Consider the following 17,945-nt stretch of genomic DNA (forward strand, 5'->3'; position numbering starts at 1 on the left):
TCTTCTTTCAGTTGCCATTGCGTCAGCTTTGACTCATGGTGATCCCATGTGTGTCAGAATAAAACTGTGCTCCACAGGGTTTTCAGTGACTGAATTTTCACATGTAGATTCCCAGGTCTTTCTTCCAAGGCTTTTCAGGGTGGACCTGAACCTCCCACCTTTTGGTTGACAGCTGAGCATGTTGTTTACCATTTGCACTACCCAGGGGCTCCAGAGGAGATTAAGGCCCCCAAATAACGGCTGGGAATAGGTAGATGAGTGGAAACTCAGAGACCAAATCTCTTCTTCAGACTCAAGAGAGGCTTAGATATTCCTGAAACATCCTCTGAAGACTTCTTGATCATCATAATAAGAGCAACAGCAACAACAAAAATGCAGCAAGAACAACATCATACATCACACATATACTATGTGCCAGATACTGTCATCATTGCTGCGCATGTAAGAGGTGACTATGTCCTCCCAACCACTGAATGTAATAGGTACTAGGGTCTCACTTTAAGATGAAAGAATTAAGGCTCAGAGACGTGAAGTGACTTGCCCAAGATTACAAGTTACACAGCTGGTAAGTGTGAAGGCAGGATTTGAATACAAGCTCTGGGATTCAGAATATACTTTAATTGCACTGGAAGTGCCCCTTCCGACTCTCCCAGATACGGGTCACCTGGATTTCTGCATTTGGCCTGAAAGAACATGTATGGCACTCTTTCTCAGGATATCTAGGGTTCCTCTTCAGTTTACAAATGCTTGGGCATTGCAGAGTGGTGTCTTCCAAGAGCCACTGAGGATGTGGGTTCAGGCAGGACTGATATTTGGCCACTCAGCCATTAACTGGGTAGTCAATGTGAAAGGGCTCCAGTGCAGGCATGCCAAGTGCTCACACACATGAAGACTAAGAGGTCAGTTGGGGAAGTCTCAATTTATCACATCTCTCAGGCACTCAAACAGTACCCCTCATGGCAGTCTTACCCTCACTCCAGGAGCACCAAGCTGACAGCAGACCCGCTGTGGACAACTCCCTGAATCAGGCCTCAGGCTTTAAACAACAGGCCCCTCAGATCTGGTACTGAACCTTTGGTGAGATGCTTCATTGGGAAAAGTTGAAGATCCCTTAGCCTAAGGCCAAACCATTAGCAACCCTGCATATCCCCAACCTAAAATATAGGGAGGTCTTAGTTTTTTTTTAGTGTTTAGAAGGAGTCCCTGGGTGGACAAATGGTTAACATGCCAGGCTGCTAACTGAACGCTGGCAATGGGAGGCTTCCACAGAAGAAAGGCCTGGCAATCTAATTCCAAAAAATCAACCACAGAAAACTCTATGGAGCACAGTCCTACTCTGACACACATGGTATCACCATGAATCGGAACTGACCAGACAGCAACTGGTTTGGCTTTTTGGTTACTGTTTAGAAACACAGGCCCTATCTCTCCTCCCTGGATGGAAAGGAAAATGTGTCCATTTCCCAGGATGGAGACGGGGGTGTTGGGAAAGAAGAAGAGAGAGAGATGAGTATTAAAAACATAACCATTGGAAGAGACTTCGGGCCAACATGGCACCATAGACAGAAGCACCACGCCGTCCCTTTACAGCAAAGACCGGAAAAACTAAGTAAAACAGAGACAAACATCATTCCTGGAACCTGACATGTCAAATAAAGAGATAAAGAACTCAGCCAAGCATGGAATGGAATAAGAAACTGACAGGGGACAGAGCGCAAGGAGAGATACCTGTGGAGGGCCTGATCGCTAAAGCAGAATGGATCTGCCATCTTGGACTCCTGTCAGGGATTGGCAGACAGGGAGCACAGATAAGCAGCTCTGCGGAACACCCAGGAGGAAACAGAGCCCCCAGTAACAAGTGATACACGCTTTCCCACCCCCCATCCTCTCCCCGCTGCTCTACCTCTGAGCTTCCTGGCTGGCTGCGGTGGCTCGGCTGGCTGGGAAGTGCAGCATCCCTGCCGCTTGGATTCGCCCCACCCACATCGGAGATCAGTGGACAGGGAGTACGGGAAAGCAGCTACATGAAGTTCCCATCAGGAGACAGAGCACCCGATAACAAGCAACATACACTTTCCTAATCCTCCCCACCCCTCCATTCTCTTCCCCTCTTCAGCCTCCTCTGCTTCCTGCCAGCTGCAGTCTCTTGCCTGGGAGCCAACTGCTTTGGCCTCAGGCTGCTTGGATTCACCCTGCCCACACTGGCTGGGCTCCTGAGCTGGTGCTGGTTCTTTCTGTCTCTTTTGGTTTCTTCCGTGCCTCCTACCACCTCCCCCTCCTTTCTCTGGAACATCTGGCTCCTGGTGCCATCTTTGCTTCTTCTTGAGAAGCTGTCATGCTTAACTGGGAAATCACCCCTCTGGCCTGTGATACCACACTGGTGGGCCTAGGGCTTTTTTTTTTTTTTTTTTTTGGCCTCGTTTTGCTTTGCTCTGTTTTTTTTTTTTTTTTTTTTGGTTTGGTTTGGTTCCTTTTTCTTTTCACAGCTTGGGAGCCCCATCTAGGTGGGCTAAACTGCACAGTTTAGGAGCCACTCCCCCAATCTGTGCAGCCACGTAGGTGAGATCTCTGGGGCATTTCTTTTCTCTCTCTTTTTCCCTTCTGTCTTTCTCATTTCTCAGTTCTCGTCTCTCTACACTTATCTTCTTTTCCTGTCTCCTGAATACCTGGTATTGTGTGACATCTATATGCCCTCTAGCCAGGCTATACTGTGCACTCTGGGAGTGACTTGCCCAGTCTTAGGAGGCCCACCAGTGGGACTCTAGGACTCCTGGGGGCTTTTCTTTTTTTCTCTTCCAAATTTTTATCTAGTTATTTTTTTCTTCCTATTTCCCTTTTTCTTTTCCTTTTTGCTTTTCTCCATTTCTCAGTTTCTTTTCTCTCTACTCTAATGGCAAGCTCCTTAGTGCTTTTTTTTCTTTTTCTTTGCTTGTTTGTTTTTAGCTCCTGTTTCTCTGTCCTCTCTCTCCTCTTTCCTATATCCCTATTAGCTCCACACATCATAACCTCCCCACTCTTTCTTGCCTACCTGCACCATGCACTGAACATCACACCCCCGAGCAGCACAAGCACGGCCTACTGGAACCTGCCCGGCACTGATTCCTAGCCTCCCCTATAGGCCCTACTCCGTGCCACAAACAACCCATCCCAGCCCCTCCCCTTCAGCTGGACCTGTCCTGCTGCACCATGGCTGATTGACTGGCTCTGCCCATCAGACAAGGAGGTGAAAAGTATTGTGACCATAGATGTGCAAACAACAAAGAATACACAGCCCATCTGCTCAGACATAACCAAATAAAACAAAAAGGCAGGATGAAACAAACAAATCTACAATCAAGAAATGAAGAAAATAACTACTGAATGTCCTGAAGACAGCAAACAATACCAAAACATATATATATATATATATATATATATATTTTTTTAAGGACAGGATGGTTCCAGTAGGTGTCCAAAATAAAACACCAGATGACTTTCCAGTAGAAGAAAAGGCACTAGAACTACCTGACAAGGGAATTCAAATCTCTAATATTCAGAGCAATCCAAGAGTTGAAGTGAAAAGCAGACAAAAATGAGGAAGAAATAGACAAATTTATGGAAAAGGCAGACAAATTCATGGAAAATATGTACAAAAAAATGGAACAATTCAGAAAATATAGGAACAAAATGCTGAAATAAACTCACAACTAGGAATCATACAAAAACAACAATTAGAAATCCAAAAGATAAACAAGATTTCAGAAATGGACAGTATCATAAAAGGGCTGCGGAGCAAGTTTGAAACAATGGAAGACAAAATCAGTGAAATTGAAGACAAACACTTGGATACGACTGTTTGAGGAAAAATCAGAAAAAAAAACAAAGAAAAATGAAGAAACCCTGAGAATTATGTGGGATACGATCAAAAGCAAAAACTTGTTAGAGATCAGAGTTCCAGAACAGGGAGAGAAAATGGAAAACACAGAGGATCATTGAAGAATTGCTGACAGAAAACTTCCCTAATATCATGAATGATGAGAAGCTGACCATCCAAGAAGCTCAATGAACCCCATATAGGATAGACCCCAAAAGAAAAACACTAAGGCATACCATAATCACACTTGCTAAAACCAAAGAAACAGAAAAAATCCTGCAATCAGCTCAAGAAAAACAAAGAGTCACATACAGAGGAGAAACAATAAGACTAAGCTCTGATTATTTGGCAGAAACTATGCAGGCAAGAAACCAAAGGGATAACATATATAAAGCCTTGAGAGAAAAAAATTGCCAACAAAGCATAATATATCCTGCAAAACTTTCATTCAAATATGATGGTAAAATTAGGAAATTTCCAGAAAAACAGAAATTCAGGGGGTATGTAAAAACCAAACTTACAAGAATTATTAAAGGGAGTCCTTCAGTGTGAGAACAAACAACATCAAACCACAGCCTGAATCTAGGAGCCAAGATTGTACCAGCCAGACACCAACTTAGGAAATGAACTCTCAAGGACTATCTAAAACCAAAGCAGTTACGACAGGGAACCAGAGAGGTTAATCTGTAAATGACAACAACATCAGAACAATAAATGAGGGAATAAATGGTATAGGTGTAGAACTTTCTAATGGAGAGGAAGGCAAGGTGATAAAAAAAAAAAAAAAGATACCAAGTAATAATAGACTGGTTCAAACCTAGGAAGATAAGGGTAAGTTTCAAAGTGACCACAAAGAAAGTTAACAAGCTTACTCATCAAAATAAAGAAGAAAAACATAAAGTCTCTCAATAAAAACAGAAGAAATGAAAAAGAAACCCACAAACAAAAGGAACTCAGCAAAGGAGAGTAAGAGGAACAAAGAAAATATTAGCACTACAAAATGAAAGCAGTAAACTCACACCTATCAACAATTACGCTGAATGTAAATGGCCTAAATGCACCCATAGAGAGACGCAGAGTGACAGAATGGATTAAAAAAAATAGGATCCATCAATATGCTGTCTACAAGAGACACACCTTAGAAACAAAGACGTAAACTTATTAAAAATCAAAGAATGGAAAAAAAATATATCAAGCAAATAACTACCAAAAAAGAGTAGGAGTGACAATACTATGAAAAAAAAAAAAATCTCAGATAAGGTAGACTTTAAAACAAAATCCACCATAAAAGACAAAGAAGGGCAATATATCATGATAAAAGGGACAATCCATCATGAAGACTTAACCATAATAAACATTTACGCACCAAATGACAAGGCTCCAAAATACATAAAACAAACTCTAACAGCACTAAAAACAGAAACTGACAGTTACACAATAATAGTAGGAAACTTCAACACACCACTCTCAGTAAAGGACAGAACATCTAGAAAACTCAACAAGATACAGAAGAGCTAAAGAGTACAATCAGCCATCTTGACCTCATAGACATATATAGAACACTCCACTCAATAGCTGCAAAGTACACATTCTTTTCCAACACACGTAGAACATTCTCCAGAATAGACCACATCTTAGGCCACAGAGCAACCCTCCACAAAATCCAAAACACTGAGATAATAAAACATATCTTCTCTGACCACAATGCTATCAAAGTAGAAATTAACAACAGGAAGAAAAAGGGAAAAAAAATCAGTTACATGGAAACTTAATAACACCCTGCTTAAAAACCACTGGGTAATAGGAGAAATCAAAGATGGAATCAAAAAGTTCCTAGAATCAAATGAGAATGAAAACACAGCATACCAAAACCTTTGGGACACAGTAAAGGCCATCCTCAGAGGTCAATTTATAGCGCTAAATGCACACATCAAAACAGAAGAAAGGGACAAAATCAAAACATTAGTTGTACCACTTGAACAAATAGAAAGAGAACAGCAAAAGAAGCCCACAGCCACCAGAAGACAGGCTATAACAAAGATCAGAGCAGAAATAAATGAAATAGAGAAGAGAAAAACAACAGAAAGGATCAACAAAACCAAAAGTGGGTTCTTTGAAAGGATCAACAGAATTGACAAACCACTGGCCAAACTGACAAAAGGAAAACAGGAGAGAACGTAAATAACCCAAATAAGAAATGAAATGGGGGACATTACAACAGACCCAACTGAAATAAAAAGGATCATAACAGAGTATTATGAAAAACTATACTCTAACAAATTTGAAAACCTAAAGGAATTGGACAAATTTCTAGAGACACACTACCCAAACTAACACAAAATGATGCTGAAAATCTGAACAGACCCATAACAAGAGAAGTGATTGAAAAGGTAATAATAATATAAAAAAAAAAACTCCCAACCAAAAAAAGCTCTGGCCCAGATGGCTTCACTGGAGAAATCTACCAAACATTCAGAGAAGAGTTTACACCAGTACTATTCAAACTATTTCAGAACATAGAAAAGGAACCGATACTTCCAAATTCATTCTATGAAGCCAGCATAGCCCTGATACTAAAACCAGGCAAAGACGCCATACACACACACAAAAAATTACAGACCAATATCTCTCATGAATATAGATGCAAAAATTCTCAACAAAATTCTAGCCAATAGAATTCAGCATCATATTAAAAAAATTATACACTGTGACCAAGTAGAATTCATACCAATGGTATGCAAGGATGTTTCAACCTTTGAAAATCAATCAACATAATCCACTACATAAATAAAAGGAAAGAAAATAATCACACGATCATCTCAACCAACGCAGAAAAGGCATTTAACAAAGTCCAACACACATTCCTGATAAAAACTCTCAGTAAAATAGGTATAGAATGGAAATTTCTCAGCATAGTAAAGGGCATCTATGTAAAACTAACAGCCAACATCATTCCTAATGGAGAGAGACTGAAAACATTCCCCTTGAGAACAGGAACAAGACAAGAATGCCCTTTATCACCACACCTATTTAACACTGTTGTGGAAGTCTTGGTTATAGCAATAAGGCAAGAAAAAGAAATAAAGGGCAACCAAATTGGTGATGAAGAAGTTAAACTGTCCCTATTTGCAGATGATATTATACTATACACAGGAGACCCAAAGATTCCACAAGAAAACTACTGGACCTAGTAGAAATATTCAGCAGAGAAGCAAGATACAAAATAAACATACAAAAATCAGTTGGATTCCTATACACCAATAAAGAGAACGGTGAAAAGGAAATCACAAAAACAATACCATTTATAATCCCACCCAGCTCCCAGCGCCGTCGAGTTGATTCCGACTCATAGCGACCCTATATTAGCCACTAAAATAAAATACTTAGGAATAAATCTAACCAGGGATGTAAAAGACCGATACAAAGAAAACTACAAAACACTACTGCAAGAAACCAAAAGAGATCTACATAAACGGAAAAACATACCATGCTCCTGGATGGGTAGACTCAACATTGTGAAAATGACAATTTTTCCCAAAGCAATTTACAAATACAATGCAATACCGATCCAAATACCTACAGCATTCTTCAAAGAGATGGAAAAACTTATCATTAATTTATATGGAAAGGGAAGAGGCCCCGGATAAGTAAAGCACTACTGAAGAAGAAGAATAAAGTAGGAGGACTCACACTACCTGACCTGAGAACCTACTATACAGCTACGGTAGTCAAAACAGCCTGGTACTGGTACAACAACAGATACATTGACCAATGGAACAGAATTGAGAACCCAGATGTAAATCCAACCACCTATGGCCACCTGATCTTCTACGAGGCCACAAAGTCCATCAAACGGGGGACAGGCAGTCTTTTTAACAAATGGTGCTGGCAAAACTGGATGTCCATCTGCAAAGAAATGAAACAGGACCCATATTTCATACCATATACAAAAACTAACTCAAAATGGATCAAAGACAATATAAAGCCAAAAACTATGATGTTCATAGAAGAAAAAATAGGACCAATGCCAGAGGCCCTAATACACAGCATTAACAGAATAAAATCACAACCACCAACACACAAGCTCCAGAGGATAAGCTAGATAACTGGGATCTCCTAAAAATTAAAAACTTATGCTCATCAAAAGACTTCACCAAAAGAGAACCTACAGACTGGGAAAAAAACTTTGGCTATTACAAATCAGACAAAGGTCTAATCTCTAAAATCTACAAGAAAATTCAACACCTTTCCAACAAAAAGACGAATAACTCAATTAAAAAGTGGGCAAAGGATAAGAATAGACACTTCACCAAAGAAGACATTCAGGCAACCAACAGACACATGAGGAAATGCTCACGATCTCTACCCATCAGAGAAATGTAAATCAAAGCCACAATGAGGTACCATCTCACCCCAGCATTACAGGCACGAATCAATAAAACAGAAAATTACAAATGTTGGAGAGGCTGCAGGGAGATCGGAACTCTTATGCACTGCTGGTGGGAATACAAAATGATACAACCATTTTGGAAAATGATATGGCACTTCATTAGAAAGCTAGAAATAGAAATACCATATGATCCAGCAATCCCACTCCTAGGAATATATCCTAAAGAATTAAGAGTCGTCACACGAATAGATATATGTACACCCATGTTTACTGCAGCATTGTTCACAAGAGCAAAAAGATGGAAACCATCTAGATGCCCATCAACAGATAAATGGATAAATAAACCATGGTACATACACACAATGGTGTATTGCTATCATGTGTGCAATGCTAAAGAACGATAAATCTGTGAAGCATCACATAACATGGATACATCTGGAGGACATTATGCTGAGTAAAATAAGTCAATCACAAAAGGACAAATATTGTATGAGACCACTACTGTAAAAACTCATGAAAAGGTTTACATACAAAGAGAAACAATCTCTTTTGGCTATGAGGGTGGGGAACAGTGGGGATGGAAAAACACTTAATAGACAATAGATAAGCAGTAACTTTGGTGAAGGATAAGACAGTACACAATACTGGGGAAGCCAGCACAGCCTGTACAAGGCAGGGCCATGGTAGTTCCATAGGCACACCAAAACTCCCTGAGGGATGGTGGGCTGAGGGCTGTGGGGACCATGGTCTCAGGGAACATCTAGTTCAATTGGCATAACAGAGTTTATAAGGAAAATATTCTACATTCTACTTTGGTTAGTATCATCTGGGGTCTTAAAAGCCTGTGAGCGAGGGGGGGGGGCCAAGATGGCAGACTAGGTGGACGCTACCGCGGATCCCTCTTGCAACAAAGACTCGGAAAAACGAGTGAATCGATCACATACATAACAATCTACGAACTCTGAACAACAAACACAGACTTAGAGACGGAGAACGAACAAATACGGGCAGACAGCGATCGTTTTCAGAACCAGGAGCCAGCGTACCAGCTGATTACCTGGAAAAATTAGTTTCCCAGTGATGGCTCAGAGACAGCAGTCCATATCAAACCACATAAAGAAACAGACCATGACAGCTTCTCCAACCCCCCAGACAAAAGAATCAAAATCTTTCCCAAATGAAGATACAATCCTGGAATTATCAGATACAGAATATAAAAAACTAATTTACAGAATGCTTAAAGACATCACGAATGAAATTAGGCTAACTGCAGAAAAAGCCAAGGAACACACTGATAAAACAGTTGAAGAACTCAAAAAGATTATTCAAGAACATAGTGGAAAAATTAAGAAGTTGCAAGAATCCATAGAGAGACAGCATGTAGAAATCCAAAAGATTAACAATAAAATTACAGAATTAGACAACGCAATAGGAAGTCAGAGGAGCAGACTCGAGCAATTAGAATGCAGACTGGGACATCTGGAGGACCAGGGAATCAACACCAACATAGCTGAAAAAAAATCAGATAAAAGAATTTTAAAAAATGAAGAAACCCCAAGAATCATGTGGGACTCTATCAAGAAGGATAACTTGCGAGTGATCGGAGTCCCAGAACAGGGAGGAGGGACAGAAAACACAGAGAAAATAGTTGAAGAACTCCTGACACAAAACTTCCCTGACATCATGAAAGACGAAAGGGTATCTATCCAAGATGCTCATCGAACCCCATTTAAGATTGATCCAAAAAGAAAAACACCAAGACATATTATCATCAAACTTGCCAAAACCAAAGACAAACAGAAAATTTTAAAAGCAGCCAGGGAGAAAAGAAACGTTTCCTTCAAGGGAGAATCAATAAGAATAAGTTCAGACTACTCAGCAGAAACCATGCAGGCAAGAAGGGAATGGGACGACATATACAGAGCACTGAAGGAGAAAAACTGCCAACCAAGGATCATATATCCAGCAAAACTCTCTCTGAAATATGAAGGAGAAACTAAGATATTTACAGATAAACACAAGTTTAGAGAATTTGCAAAAACTAAACCAAGACTGCAAGAAATGTTAAAGGAGATCGTTTGGCCTGATGACCAATAATATCAGGTACCAGCACTATACAAGGTCACAAAACAGAACGTCCTGATATCAACGCAACTCAAATAGGGAAAGCACAAAAACAAACAAATTAAGATTAATTCTAAAAAATAAATAAATAAACAAAATAATACACAAAACAGGGAATCATGGAAATCAATAGATAAACGATCACAATAATCAAAAAGAGGGACTAAATATAGGAGGCATTGAACTGCCAGATGGAGAGGGATACAAGGCGATATAGAACGATACAAGTTAGGTTTTTACTTAGAAAAATAGGGGTAAATAATAAGGTAACCACAAAAAGGAATATAAATTCCATAACTCAAGAAAAAAGCCAAGAAAAACGTAACGACTCAACTAACATAAAGTTAAACACTATGAAAATGAGGATCTCACAACCTACTAAGAAAAACGTCTCAGCACAAAAAAGTATGTGGAAAAATGAAATGGCCAACAACACACATGAAAAGGCATCAAAATGACAGCACTAAAAACTTATTTATCTATAATTATGCTGAATGTAAATGGACTAAATGCATCAATAAAGAGACAGAGAGTCACGGACTGGATAAAGAAACACGATCCATCTATATGCTGCCTACAAGAGACACACCTTAGACTTAGAGACACAAACAAACTAAAACTCAAAGGATGGAAAAAAATATATCAAGCAAACAATAAGCAAAAAAGAAGAGGAGTACCAATAGTAATTTCTGATAAAATAGACTTTAGGCTTAAATCCACCACAAAGGATAAAGAAGGACACTACATAATGATAAAAGGGACAATTGATCAGGAAGACATAGCCATATTAAATATTTATGCACCCAATGACAGGGCTGCAAGATACATAAATCAAATTTTAACAGAATTGAAAAGTGAGATAGACACCTCCACATTTATAGTAGGAGACTTCAACACACCACTTTCGGAGAAGGACAGGACATCCAGTAAGAAGCTCAATAGAGACACGGAAGACCTAATTACAACAATCAACCAACTTGACCTCATTGACTTATACAGAACTCTCCACCCAACTGCTGCAAAATATACTTTTTTTTCTAGTGCACATGGAACATTCTCTAGAATAGACCACATATTAGGTCATAAAACAAATCTTTGCAGAATCCAAAACATCAAAATATTACAAAGCATCTTCTCAGACCACAAGGCAATGAAGCTAGAAATCAATAACAGAAAAACTAGGGAAAAGAAATCAAATACTTGGAAAATGAACAATACCCTCCTGAAAAAAGACTGGGTTATAGAAGACATCAAGGAGGGAATAAGGAAATTCTTGGAAAGCAACGAGAATGAAAATACTTCCTATCAAAACCTCTGGGACACAGCAAAAGCAGTGCTCAGAGGCCAATTTATATCGATAAATGCACACATACAAAAAGAAGAAAGAGCCAAAATCAGAGAACTGTCCCGACAACTTGAACAAATAGAAAATGAGCAACCAAAGAACCCATCAGGCACCAGAAGAAAACAAATAATAAAAATTAGAGCTGAACTAAATGAATTAGAGAACAAAAAAACAATTGAAAGAATTAACAAAGCCAAAAGCTGGTTCTTTGAAAAAATTAACAAAATTGATAAACCATTGGCTAGACTGACTAAAGAAAAACAGGAAAGGAAACAAATAACCCGAATAAGAAACGAGAAGGACCACATCACAACAGAGCCAAATGAAATTAAAAGAATCATTTCAGATTACTACGAAAAATTGTACTCTAACAAATTTGAAAACCTAGAAGAAATGGATAAATTCTTGGAAAAATACTACTTACCTAAACTAACACATTCAGAAGTAGAACAACTAAATAGACCCATAACAAAAAAAGAGATTGAAACGGTAATCAAAAAACTTCCAACAAAAAAAAGTCCTGGCCCAGACGGCTTCACTGCAGAGTTCTACCAAACCTTCAGAGAAGACTTAACACCACTACTACCGAAGGTATTTCAAAGCATAGAAAAAGACGGAATACTACCCAACTCATTCTATGAAGCCACCATCTCCCTGATACCAAAACCAGGTAAAGACATTACAAAAAAAGAAAATTATAGACCTATATCCCTCATGAACATAGGTGCAAAAATCCTCAACAAAGTTCTAGCCAATAGAATCCAACAACACATCAAAAAAATAATTCACCCTGATCAAGTGGGATTTATACCAGGTATGCAAGGCTGGTTTAATATCAGAAAAACCATTAATGTAATCCATCACATAAATAAAACAAAAGATAAAAACCACATGATCTTATCAATAGATGCAGAAAAGGCATTTGACAATGTCCAACACCCATTTATGATAAAAACTCTTACCAAAATAGGAATTGAAGGAAAATTCCTCAACATAATAAAGGGCATCTATGCAAAGCCAACAGCCAATATCACTCTAAATGGAGAGAACCTGAAAGCATTTCCCTTGAGAACGGGAACCAGACAAGGATGCCCTTTATCACCGCTCTTATTCAACATCGTACTTGAAGTCCTAGCCAGGGCAATTAGGCTAGACAAAGAAATAAAGGGTATCCGGATTGGCAAGGAGGAAGTAAAGCTATCACTATTTGCAGATGACATGATCGTATACACAGAAAACCCTAAGGAATCCTCCAGAAAACTACTGAAACTAATAGAAGAGTTTGGCAGAGTCTCAGGTTATAAAATAAACATACAAAAATCACTTGGATTCCTCTACATCAACAAAAAGAACACCGAAGAGGAAATAACCAAATCAATATCGTTCACAGTAGCTCCCAAGAAGATAAAATACTTAGGAATAAATCTTACCAAGGATGTAAAAGACCTATACAAAGAAAACTACAAAGCTCTACTACAAGAAATTCAAAAGGACATACTTAAGTGGAAAAACATACCCTGCTCATGGATAGGAAGACTTAACATAGTAAAAATGTCTATTCTACCAAAAGCCATCTATACATATAATGCACTTCCAATCCAAATTCCAATGTCATATTTTAAGGGGATAGAGAAACAAATCACCAATTTCATATGGAAGGGAAAGAACCCCCGGAGAAGCAAAGCATTACTGAAAAAGAAGAAGAAAGTGGGAGGCCTCACTCTACCTGATTTCAGAAGCTATTATACAGCCACAGTAGTCAAAACAGCCTGGTACTGGTACAACAACAGGCACATAGACCAATGGAACAGAATTGAGAACCCAGATATAAATCCATCCATGTATGAGCAGCTGATATTTGACAAAGGCCCAGTGTCAGTCAATTGGGGAAATGATAGTCTTTTTAACAAATGGTGCTGGCATAACTGGATATCCATTTGCAAAAGAATGAAACAGGACCCATACCTCACACCATGCACAAAAACTAACTCCAAGTGGATCAAAAACCTAAACATAAAGACTAAAAAGATAAAGATCATGGAAGAAAAAATAGGGACAACCCTAGGAGCCCTAATACAGGGCATAAACAGAATACAAAACATTACCAAAAATGATGAAGAGAAACCAGATAACTGGGAGCTCCTAAAAATCAAACACCTATGCTCATCTAAAGACTTCACCAAAAGAGTAAAAAGACCACCTACAGACTGGGAAAGAATATTCAGCTATGACATCTCAGACCAGCGCCTGATCTCTAAAATCTACATGATTCTGTCAAAACTCAACCACAAAAAGACAAACAACCCAATCAAGAAGTGGGCAAAGGATATGAACACACATTTCACTAAAGAAGATATTCAGGCAGCTAACAGATATATGAGAAAATGCTCTCGATCATTAGCCATTAGAGAAATGCAAATTAAAACTACGATGAGATTCCATCTCACACCAACTAGACTGGCATTAATCCAAAAAACACAAAATAATAAATGTTGGAGAGGCTGCAGAGAGATTGGAACTCTCATGCACTGCTGGTGGGATTGTAAAATGGTACAACCACTTTGGAAATCCATCTGGCGTTATCTTAAACAGTTAGAAATAGAACTACCATACAACCCAGAAATCCCACTCCTCGGAATATACCCTAGAGATACAAGAGCCTTCACACAAACAGATATATGCACACCCATGTTTATTGCAGCTCTGTTTACAATAGCAAAAAGCTGGAAGCAACCAAGATGTCCGTCAACGGATGAATGGGTAAGTAAATTGTGGTATATTCACACAGTGGAATACTATGCATCGATAAAGAACAGTGACGAATCTCTGAAACATTTCATAACATGGAGGAACCTGGAAGGCATTATGCTGAGCGAAATGAGTCAGAGGCAAAAGGACAAATATTGTATAAGACCACTATTATAAGATTTTGAGAAATAGAAAAAACGGAGAAGAACACATACTTTTGTGGTTACAAAGGGGGGAGGGAGGGAGGGAGGGAGGGAGGGAGGGAGGGAGGGAGGGAGGGAGGGAGGGAGAGGGTTTTTTATTGATCAATCAGTAGATAAGAACTGCTTTAGGTGGAGGGAAAGACAACACTCAATACAAGGAATGTCAGCCTAATTGGACTGGACTAAAAGCAAAGAGGTTTCCGGGATAAAATGAATGCTTCAAAGGTCAGCGGAGCAGGGGCTGGGGTCTGGGGAATGTGGTTTGAGGGGACTTCTAAGTCAGTGGGCAAAATAATTCTATTATGAAAACATTCTGCATCCCACTTTGAAATGTGGCGTCTGGGGTCCTAAATCCCAACAAGCGGTCATCTAAGATACATCAATTGATCTCAACCCACCTGGTGCAAAGGCAAAGGAAGAACACCAAGGTCACACGACAACTAAGAACCTAAGAGACAGAAAGGGCCACATGAACCAGAGACCTACATTATCCTGAGACCAGAAGAACTAGTTGGTGCCCGGCCACAGTCGATGTCTGCCCTGTCAAGGAGCACAACAGACAACTCCTGAGGGAGCAGGAGACCAATGGGATACAGACCCCAAATTCTCATAAAAAGACCATACTTAATGGTATGACTGCGACTAGAGGAATCCCAGAGACAATGCTCCCCAGACCTTCTGATGGCACAGGACAGGAACCATCCTCGAAGACAACTCATCAGACATGAAGGGGACTGGTCAGCGGTGGGGAGAGAGATGCTGATGAAGAGTGAGCTAATTAAATCAGGTGGACACTGGAGAGTGTGTTGGCAACTCTTGACTGGAGGGGGGATGGGAAGATAGAGAGAGAGGGAAGACGGCAAAATTGGCCTCGAAACGAGAGACTGAAAGGGCTGACTCAATAGGGGGAGAGCAAGTGGGAGAAGGGAGTAAGATGTATGTAAACTTACATGTGACAGACTGATTGGAATGGTAAATGTTCACTTGAAGCTTAATAAAAATTAATTAAAAAAAAAAAGCCTGTGAGCGGCCATCTAAGACACTCCACTGGTCTCACCCCTTCGGGAGCAAGGAAGAATGAAATAAACTAAAGAAGCAAGGGAAAGATTAGTCCAAAGGACTAATGGACCACATCTGCCATGGCCTCTACCAGACTGAGTCCAGTACAACGAGATGGTGTCCGGCTACCACCACTGATTGCTCTGAAAGGGATCACGATAGAGGGTCCCAGACAGAGCTGGAGAAAAACATAGAACAAAATTCTAACTCAAAAAGAAAGACCAGACTTGCTGGCCTGACAGAGACTGGAGAAACCCTGTGAGTATGGACCCCAGACACCCTTTCAGCTCAGTAATGAGTACACTCCTGAGGTTCACCCTTCAGCCAAAGATTGAACAGGCCCATGGAATAAAACAAGACTAAAGGGGCGCACCAGCCTCAGGGTGGGGACTGGAAAGTAGGAGGGAACAGGAAAGCTGGTAATAGGGAACCCAGGGATGAGAAGGGAAGAGTGTTGACGTGTCGTGGGGTTGTTAACCAATGTCATGCAACAATGTATGTACTGTTTGATAAGAAACTGGTTTGCTCTGTAAACCTTCATCTAAAATTCAGTAAAAAACAAAAAATAAAATAAGTCAAAAGATTTTACAAGAAAAAAAAAAACATAACCATTGGCTATGCTACCTCTCAGATACCATGACATAAACTGATACAGGTAAGATAAGAGCAAAATCCCACCCACCCAAAGTCTGAGTACATTTCCACGCTTATAGCCCGTTTAGGAAACCCTAGTGGAGTAGTGGTTAAGTGCTACGGCTGCTAACCAAAGGGTCGGCAGTTCGAATCTGCCAGATGCTCCTTGGAAACTCTGTGGGGCAGTTCTACTCTGTTCTATAGGGTCGCTATGAGTCGGAATTGACTCGACGGCACTGGGTTTGGTTTGGTTTTTATAGCCCATTTGCCTGCCTCAACACAGTATATTCACCACACAGCATTTTATGGGCCTCTCTCTCCATTAGACTGTGACTGCCTCAAGGCAGGGGCTAGGTCTGACTTGTCTCCATTGCCAGGGATTGGCACAAAGTAGACACTCAGTAAATGCTGTAGAGTGAATGAATGAGTGAATGAGTATGCAAACTCACAAGACATCATAATGGAATATCAGCAAAATCTCACTTAAACTTCTGATCCATTGCATTGAGTTATTCACTTAAATTTCTGTGCAGCAGTTTAGTTTGAGTCCACTCCTTCCATATGAATATGTAATCATTCATTCATTCATTTACTCGTTCAAAAAATATTTCTTCAATGCCTACAATATGCAAGGTTCTATGTTAAGCACAAGAAGTCCTGGTGGCAAAACAGTTAAATGCTTGGCTACTAACAGAAAGGTTGGCAGTTCAAATCCATCCAGTGGCTTCATGGGAGAAAAGACCTGGTGACCTGTTCCAGTAAAGATTACAACCTTGGAAACCCTATGGGACAGTTCTACTCTGTCACACTGGGTTGCTATAAGTCGAATCAACTCAGTGGCACCCCACAAAGATAACATGCTGTTGTGGGGTGCCGTTGAGTTGATTATGACTCAAAGCAACCCTATAGTAGAGCTGTCCTATAGGGCTTCTAAGGCTTTAATCTTCACAGAAGCAGATTGCCATCTTTCTCCGGCTTCCACAGCTGGTGGGTTAGAACCACTGACCTTTTAGTTGGCAGCTGAGCATTTAATCATTGTGCCACCAGTGCTTCTAACAACAAGTTAAACCAAGAAAAAAAAAACAAACCTGTCGCTGTCAGTCGATTCGATTCCAACTCGTAGCGGCCCTATAAGACAGAGTAGGACTGCCACATAGGGTTTTCCAGGAGCAACTGGTGGATTCGAACCCTTCAGTTAGCAGCTGAACTCTTAGCCACTGTGCCACCAGGCCCCCAACAACATGTTAGGCACTAGGAAAATAAGAGTAAGCAAAAATATGACATGCTGAGGCTACAATTTCAAGCTTTCCCCCTATATTTTTCAAAGAGTTGAAAGAGAAAACTAGAACAAAATGTGGGAAGTTAAATAATGAATAAGAGCTGTCAAAGGGAGGATTAGAGATATGCTCAAGGGGGAAAGAAATGTCTTTCAAAGGTAATTAGAATAGAAGAGCACTGCCAAAGTAACAGAGCCCAAGGAAAGATATTCTAGAAGGCAAGGAGTTATAAAATAGAGCCTTAACGCTGAGAAAACCACGTCGGCCAACTCATTCTTACATTGCTGAGGGCAAAGGAAAAAAGTTCCTGATT

At 40.0% G+C, this 17,945-nt stretch overlaps 1 long non-coding RNA gene across 1 annotated transcript in view; it reads right to left on the minus strand.

Moving 5' to 3' along the window:
• The window catches only part of LOC126078063 (uncharacterized), a 201,151-nt gene extending 183,525 nt beyond the window's left edge, over window positions 1-17,626 (minus strand). The window contains exon 1 of the long non-coding RNA XR_007517950.1: window positions 17,444-17,626. This is a non-coding gene — a long non-coding RNA (uncharacterized LOC126078063). The remainder of the gene's footprint in view (window positions 1-17,443) is intronic.
• Window positions 17,627-17,945: the final 319 nt, after the last annotated feature.

This window comes from Elephas maximus, chromosome 6 (genome assembly GCF_024166365.1).
Source record: "Elephas maximus indicus isolate mEleMax1 chromosome 6, mEleMax1 primary haplotype, whole genome shotgun sequence".
Lineage (NCBI taxonomy): Eukaryota > Metazoa > Chordata > Mammalia > Proboscidea > Elephantidae > Elephas > Elephas maximus.